At 40.7% G+C, this 14,586-nt stretch overlaps 1 protein-coding gene and 1 long non-coding RNA gene across 8 annotated transcripts in view; one reads left to right on the top strand and one right to left on the bottom strand.

Annotated features, from left to right (window-relative positions):
• The window catches only part of RGS7 (regulator of G protein signaling 7), a 600,338-nt gene that overhangs the window by 211,415 nt on the left and 374,337 nt on the right, over window positions 1-14,586 (bottom strand). The gene's annotated exons all lie outside the window — the stretch shown is intronic.
• The window catches only part of LOC309605658, a 438,958-nt gene continuing 430,746 nt past the window's right edge, over window positions 6,375-14,586 (top strand). Inside the window, exon 1 of the long non-coding RNA XR_014231483.1 lies at window positions 6,375-7,658. This is a non-coding gene — a long non-coding RNA (uncharacterized lncRNA). The remainder of the gene's footprint in view (window positions 7,659-14,586) is intronic.

Raw genomic sequence — 14,586 nt, 5'->3', positions numbered from 1 at the left:
TTTAATGGAAACAACATTGTAGTCTAGTTCAGATGGGACATAGGTAAATAGAGTAAGATAAAACTAAAAGAGTCGCCAGATTTCAGAAGACCCCTTCACTCTCCTGCATGCTTATGAGCACTGAAGCATGAATTGAAACATTCTCCGATGTTTATAATTCATGATTAAGATACCTCTAAATTTAAAGAACCACCGTTTCAAAAAGCTTTGCATTTTTCATCTCCAGGCTCTCAGAGAAAGTGCAAGATCTTCTAAATCAATCTCTTGGGAGCTGAGGAAAAGTCATGACTTTTAATGTTACATTTTCATTTTATCTAAAATTTTAAGTTTCATTATGTTCATCTGCCCCATACTTTCTAGGCTCGTTGTTCTGCTACAGCTTAGAAGACAAAATATGATGCAAAAACCATCCAATAAAACTTCTCATTTTCAGAGTTAGGATTTTCACCACTTCTTCTTGGTTGCTAACGAAGTAAACTATATTCCATTAGCTTAATGTTAACTTGAACAATTAAAAAAATCCAATGTACAAGACTTTAACAAATTGACCACTATGGCTTGATTTCATAGAGATACTTCAAACCAAAGCACATGCTTTGAGATGAATGCGCTTCCCAGAAGGTTATTATGGCCTTGTAAATTATAGATTAATTGATTAATCTTATACTGATTGACAGTACTAAGTAAAGTCAACCTCTATTCTTTTCATGTTAGTGTCCTCAAATTTTTGGTAGATTACCATCACCATCAACTGAATTTATTTCAATTAATTTAATTAAATAAATGACAATTACATATTTGGGATAATTTCACTTAGATCTTTCATCCTTTTAAAAACAAGCATTTTCTTTCTTTCCAATCTGTTATAAGTATCAAGTCAGATCAGAATAAGACATTGACGTGTCCTGATTCTCCATGTTTTACTTGTCTCTTCAAGTTAAAAAATAACCGAGTTCTGTGGCTTGTACTATACTAACTCCCATATAAACAAATTCACAAAATTTTAAAACCCAGTATGCAATTTTGTCAAGCTGTTTGTTCAGTCCATAACTGGGTCTGAATTTATTATTTAATTTATAAGGTCACTAGAAAAATGTTTATCTAAAAATTATTAACCTGGAATTTGGCAGACCTACATCATAAGACTATAGCAGAAATCACTTACAGGGTACAAGGCAGGACAGGATAACATGGTATATAGAAAATGATGAAAAGTTGGAGCCTATATCATACCAAAGACGGTTTAAACTCCTTAGCAAAAATTTTACATGAAAACTCATAACAACATGAAAACAAATACAGATAAGGAAATGAGGTCCAGAAAGTTTAAGTGACTTTGTAATACACCTCAATTTAGGGAGAGGATTGGGACTAGAATCTCCTTTTTCCATATATGTAGCATTTATCTGAGTCTTTATATTCAAAGTGGGCTTTTTATACACAGCATACTGTTGGGTATTTTTTTTTTTTTAATCCAATCTGACGATCTCTGTCTTTACCTGGTACTTTTATACTATTCACATTTAAAGTGATTATTTATATATTTGGATTAAAATCTACCATCTTTGTACCTGTTTTCTACCCACTGCATGTGTTCTTTTTTCTTTTCACCTCTTTTACTGCTTTCTCTTACTGAGTGTTTTATATCATTCTATTTTATCTCCCCTTTTTATGCTTATTTTTTAATTAAAAAATTTCTATTTAAATAATCTAAAAACTATTTAAAAGTTGCCCTGGGATAAGCAATATATATCTTAAAATAAATTAAATCCACTTTCAAATAACACTACACTACTTCATCAGAAGTGCAGGTACCTTATAACAGAGAATTCCTAATTCCTCTCATCCCTGATGACATTGCTATCATTTAGATCATTTATCCATGTGCTCTAATTCCCTAATGTTATTATTATTATTGCTTGAAAAAGTTGTATTTTAGATCAGTTAAGAATAAGAAAATAAAAGATTTTGTTTTACCTTCATTTATTTCTTCTCTGATGCTCACTCTTTCATTGTGTACATGCAAGTTTCTGACTTATGTCATTTTACTTCTGCCTGAAGAATTTCTTGCAGGGAAAGTCTGTTGGTGGTGAGCTCTTTCAGTTTTTATTTGTCTGAGAAAGGCTTTATTTCTATGTCACCTTTCAAGGACAAGTTAGGTAAACACAGAATTCTAGGAAGGCAGATTTTCTTTCAATATTTCAAGGAGTTCACTCCATTCTCTTCTTGATTGCATAGTTTCTGATGAGAAGTCGGCTCTGATCCTTGTGCATTTTCCTACAGATGATTTTTATCCTTGTCTGTCTTCTGTCAAGATTTTCTCTTTGTCTTTAGTTTTCTACAGTTTAATATGTTAGGTTTTTGTTCATTTTCCTTTAAAAAAAATCCTACTTCACCTTCTTTTATGTTGTCTCTATTTTCCTATTAGGGTCCTTTATATTTTAATTACTGCTATGCTAAATTCTCTGTCTGATAATTCCAGTATCTGTGTTATGTCTTAGTCTGGTTCTGATGATTACTTTGTCTGTCCTGATGATTACTGCATTTTTTTCTTGCCTTTTTGCATGACTTGTAAGTTTTGTTGAAATTTTTTGTTGAAAGCCAGAAATGTTGTATCAGGTAATAGAGACTAAGGTAAATTAGGCTTTAATGTGAGAATTTCTATTAATATGCCTAGGAGTTCAGCTGTGTTTAATGTTAGTTGCTGCTATAGGATCAGAGGCTTCCAATTCCTCTAGGGTCCATTTTGTTTGTTTGTTTTTGCTTTTGTTTTTTGTCTTCTCTCTTGATTTGAGGGCTACTCTTGGTACTAGTTTCAAGAAGATCTGTGCCTTACTGGTCTTCAAACTGTAATACAGTGTTATTATACTGGAGGCTTATTGGTGTGGTGGTAGGGAATAGCAGATAGGAACATTGTATAATTTTCTGATTACTTCTCAGTCATTTAGTGGGGCTGTGGCCTTCATGTGTGTTTCTGTCCCACCCTCCTCAAGGGATATAGATTTGTGGTTTTTTTTCCCACTTTCCCTGTTCCCTTCTCTGGTTTTTTTCCCACTTTCCCTGCTCCCTTCTCTAATCTATTTCCTTGAAGGGCTGCCCCTTGATGACTATGGTTTTTCTTTTTTCCTCAGGGTAGATAGTGCTGGAGTGGGGCAGAATTCCCTTATCCTAGCTATGATAAAGTTCCAGAATTGCCTCTGAAAAATTGCTTTTCCCTGGAGAGAAGGCCTTTGTTGGGGAGAAGAGACTGGGACAGTTACCCTTCCATTCCCCCTGCCAAGGCTCTGAGGAGATTTTTCTCAGAACCTAACCCTGAGAACCTGGTGTGCTTTCTAAAGGGAAAGCCCACAGTGTATGAGGGCCTTACTATGACTATGAGTCTCTCAGTCTCATGCTACTCTGCCCTCAGTCTCCAGCAATTCATCATTGTTACTATTTAAGAGTTCCTACTAATTGACAATATCTAGCATCTTCTGTTCCCTATAAGCAATTCTGCCCACCCCTTCCTGCTCTCATGCGGTATGTCCCTGGATGAATCTATCTCTATAGGTTTCAGGGTGGCAGGTAGACCTATGACCTCAGTTCTCTGATGGGTCTAAGATAGGTCATTGATTTTCAGTTTGTCCAGGCTTTTCTTATTGTAGGGATGGGAGTGATGAATCACAAGCTCTTTGTATATTGGAGGTGAAAGTGGAAGTCACATTTCTTCTTATCCGTGAGACTCTTACCAAATTACTAAATCTATTTTTGAGGTTTTTTTTTTTATCTGGTGCTCAGTCAATGCTGATTCCATCTCTCATATGCCAAGTGACCAGTCTGACTCAATTAAAAGGAATGAATACTTGATTTGCTCACTTGATATAGAGTTATATAAATATGGCATATTTTTATAGTTAAGTGGGTTGTGTTTTATAATAGTTCATCTACTAGTTGTCTCACAAGCTGTATCTAAACAAAACAAAATAATCCAATGACTTGCTCATTCCAGGGATGCGGTCTCTCTAGTCAAGAAAATATGCTTGTATACTTTCCTAGAGCTGCCATCGAAATTACCACAATCTTGGTGGCTTAAATAAACAGGAATTTATTCTTACATTTCTGGAGGCCATAGGCACAAAATCAGGGTGTTGGTATGGCCGTGTTCCCTCTGAAGGGCCTTGGGGAAAATCCTTCTTTGCTTCTTACAGCTTCTGGTGGCTCCAGGCATTCCTTGTAGTGGCATCACTCCAGTCTCTGCCCCCATCTTCACTTGGCCTTCTCCTCTATTTCTTCTCCTTTCTTGTCTCTTACGAGGACACTCATCATTGGATTTATGGCCCACCTAGATAAACCAGGGTGATCTAATCTCAAGATCTTTCACTTCAGCACATCTGCAAAGGCCTTTTTTTTCCCAAGTAAGTTGACATTCACAGGTTCTGGAAGTTAGGGTGTGGACATATTTTTGAGGGGTCACCATTCAACCCACTAAAATGCATTAGCTAAACTGGCCGTTGCACTGAAACAACCCATCAGTTTGGTCAAAGGATCGATCTTAAATTTTTGTGTAAAGTTCTAGATTTCCCTAGAAGAACACAGTGGAATGTTTTTATTTCCTTGTCCAATATAATAGATTCCACGATACAATCATCAGGGCTAAATACTCAAGGAAACATGATCAACCATATCAAATTATAGTTTTTTCCCCAAAGCGGATCACAATATTTTATCTTCAGAAGCAATTTTGGATCATTCCTTTGAATAGAGAAGAAGCAAATAATATGGTTCTTATGTTGTAAATGGGAAATTTAGACAGAAGGGTAATTCAGTTAATGTTTACAGTTTAATTAGAAATGCTGACAGGAAGACTTGCAGTGTTGGTAGACCTCCTTATTAGTGCTGTCAAATAGCTGCATTGCCTCATCTTATTTTCTTTCTCAAATTTCAATCTGGGCTCCAGAACCAAAGAAGTTCTATTTTGCATGCATCAGTAGCAATAAACAATTTACACTTATCTATCCTCCTCTGTAACACTACAGCAGCTGCTTGGAAGTCCTCATTCTACTGTGATAAGCAGGTTTGCTATTTTATTTCTCATTGGTTCAGTGCACATGCCAGGGGTGAGGCACAGAGCTGAGTAAATAGGAGAACAAAGACACAATAACATTCCATTTCTAAATAAACAAAAATGGTTATTTCAAAATACAGCGTACTATCTTAATTTTCAAGGTTTGCAATTTGTTTTCAAAATGTTTCAATATACTCTTGTATATAATGCTTTAGCCTCACTTCTGAGCATATACATATCATTTGGACAGCAAACAAACCTCTGACTGGTGCAGAGCAATGCAAAATTGCACAGCGTACTGGCAGGATGGATTCCAAGACCATTTACCCAATTTCAAAATAAGAACAAGGTATTAGCTGACTCAGTGATGTGTGGACAGTTTTAGATTCTCTATCTGTAAATTTTAAAATTATATAGAGAAAAAAGGAGATGGAAGGTAGACTATTAACTGAGATTGAATGTCTTTTTCTTTACTGTTAAAAATCTATGTGGAAACATTCCTCATGGATATGATAATATTCCAGTTTTGTGTCTTAGAAAAATCTAATTAGTTTCCATTATCAAATAATCATTAACCACTTGGTGTCCCACCTCCATCACCCTAGTTTACTTTTTGATACACAAGCATATGCTCTGTTCAACCTGAGAAAAATAGTGGGAAAGGATAAGCAACTGCACACCTGGCATTCCTAAGGTAGGGATGGGTGACAGTCAGTGATGATAAATGTGGCCAGTTACCTCTTGGGTTCTCTCTGAACACTGTGTGTTATGCTGTGCTGTTTAAGACAGCAGTTTTTGATGCAGAACAGGGACCTAAGAGAACTATATTAGCTATCATTTATTGAGAACTGACTATATGCAAGGCTTATAATACTCAACCTCATTAATCCTCACAATAGCCCTATTAGATACACGTTTTCAACCTCATACAATATATGGTAAAAGTGAGGTTTAAAAGGTTAAGTAACTTGCCCATGCCCTCATTAAGTAGGAATTTATGGGCAGGTCTGTTTGACTCCAAATCCTATTCTCTAAATCACGGATGTTCTACCTATTGTGAATAATAACTAATACTCTTTGAGCATTTATGGCATTGTTTTTAGTACTTTACATTTTACTCATTTGGTTTTACTTAGTTAATGATTGTAACAACCTAAAGGGATGTAGGTGATGACCAAGATGGCCATAACATTCTCCTCAGCTTGAATAAACTGTAGACAGGCTTTTTCCTGACTCTTGGCCCCTGACCTCCCTTTTCTTAAAGCATTTACTTTAGAAAATTTGTAATTGAAATTCTTTTTCTGCTCCTCTGAGGTACATTTTTAAAACACCTCTTGCCTGTTTTACAACCTAGGACTCTTTTTCAAGGAGCTGGGAGCCATCCCCTTGAAATGAAATCATCATGAAGGATAGCACCCCTAAATCCCAGTATCTGTAGGAGGAGAGGAGACTAACCTCAGTGGGTACCTTGCTCCAAGTTGTAAAATTACCTCCTGTCACAAAGATACCGGAAAGATTACTTTCTCTTTGAGTAAGCCCAATTGGAAAACACAGATGGCCTATGATCTCCCCCACCCATGTCTCAAAAAAATTCTCCCATCCTTTGTTTCAGTGAAGTTGAGTTCAGATTGCTTTCTGGTTTCTCTCCCCTACTGCAATAGCCTTGAAAAATGTCTTCCTTGCCTGTTGAGTTTGTCCAGTGCAATTTTTGCTTTGACAATGCTTTCTATCTCCATTTTAAAGATGAGAATACTAATGTACAAACACGAAGTGATTTACCCAAGGCTACACTACTGGTGGACAGGACTAGAACCCTGGGTTTCTAGTTTTAGAGGCCATGTCCGAATCATTATACTACAAAGGGAAATAGAATATTCACAGGGCTATGGGGAAGTTTGTGAAGCCCGGCACCTGTACATAATAGATGCTCAAAAGCTGAAAGCTGTGCTTATAGAAAGGAAGAAGGAAAATATGGCAAGTCAAGCAAATCTGGTTCGGATCCAGGAAGTACCTCTTAGCAACCTTGCAGACTTGGGTGATCACAGTAATAGTTTCAGAGTTTTGTGCTTATTCTGATGCCTTACGGCTGAATACCATTGTGCTCTCATTGCTTAAACTGGTTTTACTGCCACTCTTGACCATCCAGTGGGAAGCACACACACCACTAAGGAATGATGGGCTAGTGTGTCTGTGACATTTTTGAGTGATATCTCACTATATTACTACTAAGGTTAAGAAAGAAATGAGAATTGACCGTTTTAAAGACAATCTAATCAAATCTCAGTGTCAATCTAATCATATCTCAATGTCATTTAATAGGTTGAACAATGCCACATGGAAGCCTAAATTATGAAATACAAGGTCAAATTTAGTCAAGAAACTAACACATGTACACAGAGAACAAAAGAAATTGTGGAGAGAGATGTGTATTTATTATTCTCAAAGAAGGCAGGGAGCAATCAAAATGGCGGAGGAGTAGGACGTGGAGCCCACCTCCTCCCACAAATACATCAAAAATACATCTACAAGTAGAACAATTCATAAAGAACATCTATTAAATGCTGGCAGAAGACCTCAGATTTCCGAAAGGGCAAGAAAACCTCCACATAGCCAGGTAGGACAAGTCCCTCCCTGGGACTTGTGCCCCAGGGAGGGAGCTGTGAATGAGGAAATATTCCTGCACCAGCAGGACGATCAGCCTGGACAGAGGGGGAGCATTGGAGCCTCGGAGGAGAGTGCAGCCCCTGGTTTGCAGTAGGCAAGTGGAGGGTGATGTGCACAGACAGTCAGTACTGCCGCCATGCGCTCCCCAGCCTGAGACATTTATCCGCCGGTGTGGGCAGCAGCTGGGTGCTGGCTTCGGAGGTCAGACCAAGGGAAAGGACCAGGGTTGGCTGTGTGGAGACAGCCTGAAGAGGCTGGAGTGTTGCAACTGAGGGCATACTTGGAAGAAGCCTGGGCCTGCCAGACGGGCAAGGTGCCATCATTGGTGGGGGCGGGGTGCACGAGGAGAGGGGTGGAGCCACCATTAAAGCTTCTTTACCTGTGCATGCTCTCAGGCAATAGGACACCACCTACATGAGCTCTGGGGGTGGGCGTGAGCCGTTGCCACCATACTGGGCTCCAGAGGTGGACATGGGCCACTGCCACCATTAACAGACCATGAGCAAGTGCCAAGCACTGCCCCTGCCATCCCGGGACTGTGCAGGCTGCTGCTGCCAGTACGAGACCCAGGAGCAGGTGCCAATCACTGCCTCCGCTATCCTGGGGATATGCGAGCCACCAATGCCACTGTGAGATGCGTGAGTGGGCACTGATTGCTGCCCTCCCTGTCCCGGGAGTGCACACAGGCTGCCGCACCTGCACACTCCATATCAAGGGGATAACAGGCAACACACACTAAGAAAAGAGGCTGGAAGCATCCAAACTAAAAACATCCCCTCAATTCCAGACAAGATGGCAGAGTAGAAGGACTTGAGCTCTCCTCCTGTCATGAAAACACCAAAATCACAACTATCTGCAGAACGATCATCAGTGAAGAAGACTGGAACCTACCAGAATAGATATTCTACATCCAAAGACAAAGAAGAAGCCACAACAAGACGGTAGGAGGGGCGTTTTTGCGATATAATGAAATCCTATACATGCAACCTTAAAAGTAATTATGTCACAGATGTTCTCCCACAGAAGTGAGAGTTCTGAGCTCCATGTTAGGCTCCCCAGCCTGAGGGTCTGGCATCAAGAAGAGAAGCCAACAGAGCATTTGGCTATGAAGACCAGCTGGCCTAGAGTGCAGGAGCTCCAGAGGACTGGGAGAAACAGAGACTTCACTCTTGGGAGGGCACAAACAAGGTTTCACATGCACTGGAACCAAACACAAAGCAGTGACTCCATAGGAGCCTGTGCTAGACCTACTGGTGGGTTTGGAGGGTCTCCTAGGGAGATGGGGCTCAGCGGTGGCTCACTGTGGGGGCAAGGGCACTGGTGGCAGAGGCTCCAGGAAATATTGACCAGTGTGAGCTCTCCTGGAGGTTGCCCTTTTGGCACCAAGATGTGGCCTGACCCAACAGTCTGCAGGCTCTAGTGCTGGGACGCCTCAGACCAAACAACAGGCAAGGTGGGAACACAGCTCCACCCATGTGCAAACAGGCTGCCTAAAGTTGTACTGAGCTCACAGCCACCACTAAACACACCCCTTGACACAGCCCTGCCCACCAGAGGGAAAAGACCTAGCTCCATCCACAAGTGGGCAGGCACCAGTCTCTCCCACAAGGAAGCCTACATAAGTCCCTGTACCAACCTCACCCACCAGGGGCAAGACACCAGAATCAAGAGGAACTATGACCCAGCAGCCTGCAGAAAGTAGACCACAAACAAGACAAAATGAGATGGTGAAGAAATATGTTCAAGATGAAAGAACAAGATAAAAACCCAGAAGAACAACTAAGTGAAGTGGAGATAGGCAATCTTCCTGAAAAAGAATTCAGAATAATGATAGTAAAGATGATCCAAGATCTTGGGAAAAGGATGGAGGCACAGATCGAGAAGACACAAGAAAAGTTTAACAAGGAGCTAGAAGAACTAAAGAATAGAGATGAACAAAACAATAACTGCAAGAGAAGAAATCAATAGCAGAATAAATGAGGCAGAAGAATGGATAAGTGAGCAGGAAGACAGAGTGGTGTAAATTACTGCTGTGAAACAGATAAAGAAAAAAGCATGAAGGAAATAAGGATGGTCTCAGAGACTTCTGGGAGAACATCAAATGCATCAAAATTCTCATTATATGGGTCCCAGAAGGAGAAGAGAGAGAGAAAGGGACTGAGAAAATATTTGAAGAGATTATAGTCAAAAACTTCCCTAATGGGAAAGGAAACACTCACTCAAGTCCAGGAAGCACAGAGAGTGCTATATAGGACAAACACAAGGAGGAATACGCCGAGACACATATTAATCAAACTGACAAAAATTAAAGGAAAAAAGAGAAAATATTAAAAGCAACAAAGGAAAAGCAACAAATAACATACAAGTGAATTTCTATAAGGATGTCAGCTGATTTTTCAGCACAAACTCTGCAGGCCAGAAGGGAGTGGCATGATATACTTAAAGTGATGAAAGGGGTCTCGCAAGATGGCAGAGGAGTAGGAGGACGTGGAGTTCATCCCTCTCTACAAACACATCAAAATACACTTAAAAATGGAACAATTCTCACAGAGCACCTGCTGAACTAGCAGAGGACATTGGACACCGAAAATGACAAAAAGATCCCCACATAACTGGGTAGGATGAAACAAAGAAAGGGAAAAGAAAGAGGAGAGGAAGCAAGATGGGACCCATGCCCCTAGGGGGTGAGCTGAAGGTGAGAAGAGGTTCCTGCATCTGGGGAAACCCCTCACCACAGGGACATCAGGTGGGACAGAAGGGGAGATTCAGGGGCTCAGAGGAGAGTGCTGCAACCAGTCTGTGGCAGGCAGGACAGAGTGAGAACTCCAAAGATGGTTTGCGCCACGGCCCTGTATGCACCATCCTGAGACACAGTGCACACAGGGACTGGGTGCTGGAACGTGGAGCTTGGAGAGCAGACCCAGGGAGGGGACTACTGTTGGCTGAGAGGAGACAGCCTGAGGGGACAGGAGTGAGGAGGTCCACAACCAGGAATGCTTGTGGAGGAATCCCAGACCGCCATAGAAGCAAAGTGCCATTCTGAGTGACAAGCCAATGGCAGGGCTGCCATTGCACCATCTCTCCTCACTTACCATTCCCTGCCTCCATGTGCACTAGGGAGGGCTTCTGCCAGAGCTGGGTCATGCACCCATGGCAATCGCCTCCTCCACCCCCTCCCTGTCTGGGTAGCATGCTTGCCCTGATCAATCGTTTCCTCAGCACCCTCCAGCCTGGGCCACCTGCTTTCCCTGATCGCCACCTTGGCTCCCACCCACCTGATGGGCTCGTGTGCTCCAGCAGCCTCAGGCGCAGACATGCAGAAGTGGGGCTCTGCATGTGAGAGGAACACACGTAGAGGTGGGGCTGAAACTACAGCTGAGCCCCAGGGGCCATGCGACTAAGGAAGAAGAGCTGAAATCTCTCCTCATGGCTTCATGAACAGTGGAGTTACACCTCCGCTGACGACTTCCTAAGTTCAGCGTCTGCAGAACATCCAAATGGACAATAAGTGCTTCTGCAGCTGAGACGGGTCTGGCTTTAGCAGCTGTGGGCTTTCTGGGCACATACATGTGGGGGTTGGGCCAGGTCAGAGACTGAGCTGCCTCCAAAACTCTCAGCAAGTCCAAGTACACGATTACTGCAGTCCTGGGACCTGAACTCAGTGGATCTGCACCAGTGGTCCGGTGAAAACAATGCCTGAGGGACACCAGGGCTAACTGCCAGCACACCCACTATTAAGGTGGGACTGAGAGCAGTGCAACCAACAGTGTACTTTGTGATCCAGCACAATGGGCGAAAGGGGACACAACAGAGCACATTCACAGGTGAACAGCTAGAGGGGAGGAACAGCGGTTTCTCCCAGTAGGAGTGCTCCAATCCTGCCTCCCTCACAACTCAGATCTGAAACACAGCTAAGAAACAGATCTGGGGCCTCTACTGTAACAACTATGGAGCAGATCCCACCCCTGACAGGGCAGTGACAAGCACAGATCAAAGGGGAGGCCCCACTCAATATCCAGGGCAGGCTCTGGTCACCACAACACCAGTCAAACCCACTATCAAGGGGAAAACAGCCAGCATACACTGAAGAAAGAGGTGGCAGTCATTCATACTAAAAACAGTCCTTGCACCGAAAAAAAAAAAAAAAAAAATTAAAACCACGCAGGCTACAAAGGGATGTTCTCACATAAACAAAAGCCCTCCAAGAAATTCTGAGGGTCTGGAGTTGAGAGGAAGAGCCCCAGAGCACTTAGCCTTGAAGGCAAGTGGGGCTTAAGTGCAGGAGCTCCACAAGGCTGGGGGAAACAGAGGCTCCACTCTTGGAGGGCGCACACAAGGTCTCTCATGCACAAAACAAAAGGGGCAGACACAAGAAGCAATAGAATCTATGATCCTGCAGACTATGGAAAGGAAAACACAAACACAGTAAGGTAGACAAATGAGATGACAAAGAAATATGTTGCAGACAAAGGAGAAAGATAAAAGCCTACAAGAACAACTAAGTGAAGAGGAGATAGGCAATCTACCTGAAAAAGAATTCAGAGCAATCATAGTAAAGATGATCCAAGATCTCAGAAAAAGAATGGAGGCGTGGATCAAGAAGATACAAGAAATGTTTAACAAAGACCTAGAAGAACTAAAGAACAAACAAACAGATGAACAGTAAAATAACTAAAATGAAAAATACACTAGAAGGGATCAATAGTAGAATAACTGAGGCAGGAGAACGGATAAGTGAGCTGGAAGACAGAATGGTGGAAATCACTGCCGTGGAAAAGAATAAAGAAAAAAGAATTAAAGAAATGAGGACAATCTTAAAGACCTCTGGGACAACATTAAATGCACCAACATTTGAATTATAGGGGTCCCAGAAAAAGAAGAGGAAGAGAAAGGGTCTGAGAAAATATTTGAAGAAATCATAATTGAAAACTTCCCTAACATGGGAAAGGAAATACCCAAGTCCAAGAAGTGAAGAATCTTATACAGGATAAACCCAAGGAGGAAAACACTGAGATACATATTAATCAAACTAAAAAAAATTAAATACAAAAAAAATTAAAAGCAACAAGGAAAAAGCAACAAATAACATACAAAGGAATCCCCATAAGGTTATCAGCTGATTTTTTCACCAGAAACTCTGCAGGCCAGAAGGGAGTGGCATGATATATTTAAAGTGATGAAAGGAAAAAATTATAACCAAGAATACTCTACCCGGCAAGGCTCTCATCAGATTCAATGGAGAAATCAAAAGCTTTACAGACAAACAAAAGCTAGGAGAATTCAGCACCAACAAACCAGCTTTACAACAAATACTAAAGGAACTTCTCTAGGCAGGGGAAAAAAGGAGGTCACCATGAGAAACAAGAAAATCACAAATGGAAAAGCTTGGTGGTAAAGGCAGACAGTACAATCAGGAACTCATCCATACACAAATATGATATCAAAACCAGCAACCATGAGGAGAGTACAAATGCAGGAAATGGGAATTGCATTTGAAATTAAGAGACCAGCAACTTAAAAAAGCATTATTTATACACACACACACACACACAGACACACACACACACACAGACACACAGACACACACACACACACACACACACACTGCTATATCAAAACTTCATGGGAAATGCAAACCAAAAAACTACAATAGATGTACACAAAAAAGAAAAAGCTTCCTAAACACAACACTAAAGATGGTCATCAAACCACAAGAGAAGAGAACAAAAGAGGAAGTGAAGAAAAAAGACCTACAAAAACAAACCCAAAATAATTAAGAAAATGGCAATAGGAACACACATATGGTAATTACATTAAACATGAATGAATTAAATGCTTCAACTAAAAGACTAAGACTGTCTGAATGGATACAAAAATAAGACCCATATATATGCTGCCTACAAGAGACCTACCTCAGACCTAGGGACACATACAGACTGAAAGTGAGGGGATGGAAAAAGATATTATATGCAAATGAAAGTCAAAAGAAAGAGGGAGTAGTAATACTCATATCAGACAAAATAGACTTTAAAATAAAGACTGTCACAAGAGACATGGAAGGACACTACATAATGATCAAGGGATCAATCCAAGAGGAAGATATAACATATATAAATATATATGCACCCAACACAGGAGCACCTCAATATATAAGGCAAATGATATCAGCCATAAAAGGGGAAATCAACAGTAACACAATAATAGTGGGGGACTTTAATACCCTACTTACACCAATGGACAGATCATCCAGACAAAATTAATAAGGAAACACAAGCCTTAAATGACACATTAGACCATATAGACTTCATTGATATTTATAGGACATTCCAACCAAAAGCAGCAGAATACACTTTCTTCTCAAGTGCACACGGAACATTCTCCAGGATAGATCACACCTGGGGTCACAAATCAAGCCTCGGAAAATTTGAGAAAATTGAAATTGTATCAAGCATCTTTTCCAACCACAATGCTATGAAATTAGAAATCAATTACAGGAAAAAGACTGTAAAAACCACAGACATATGGAGGCTAAACAGCGAGCTGCTAAATAACCAAGAGATCACTAAAGAAATCAAAGGGGAAATAAAAAATACATAGAAACAAATGACAATGAAAACATGATGACCCAAAATCTATGAGATGCAGCAATAGCAGTTCTAAGAGGGAAGTTTATAGCAATTTGATCTCACCTCAAGAAACAAGAAAAATCTCAAATAAACAATCTAACCTTACACCTAAAACAATGAAAGAATAAAGTTAGTAAAAAAGTTAGTAAAATGAAAGAAATCATAAGGATCAGAGCAGAAGTAAATGAAATAGAAATGAAGAAAACAATAGCAACGATCAATAAAACTAAAAGTTTGTTCTTTGAGAAGATA

Source organism: Balaenoptera borealis (assembly GCF_965194805.1).
Source record: "Balaenoptera borealis genome assembly, chromosome: 1".
NCBI lineage: Eukaryota > Metazoa > Chordata > Mammalia > Artiodactyla > Balaenopteridae > Balaenoptera > Balaenoptera borealis.
This window is presented reverse-complemented; position numbering and strand designations above follow the sequence as displayed.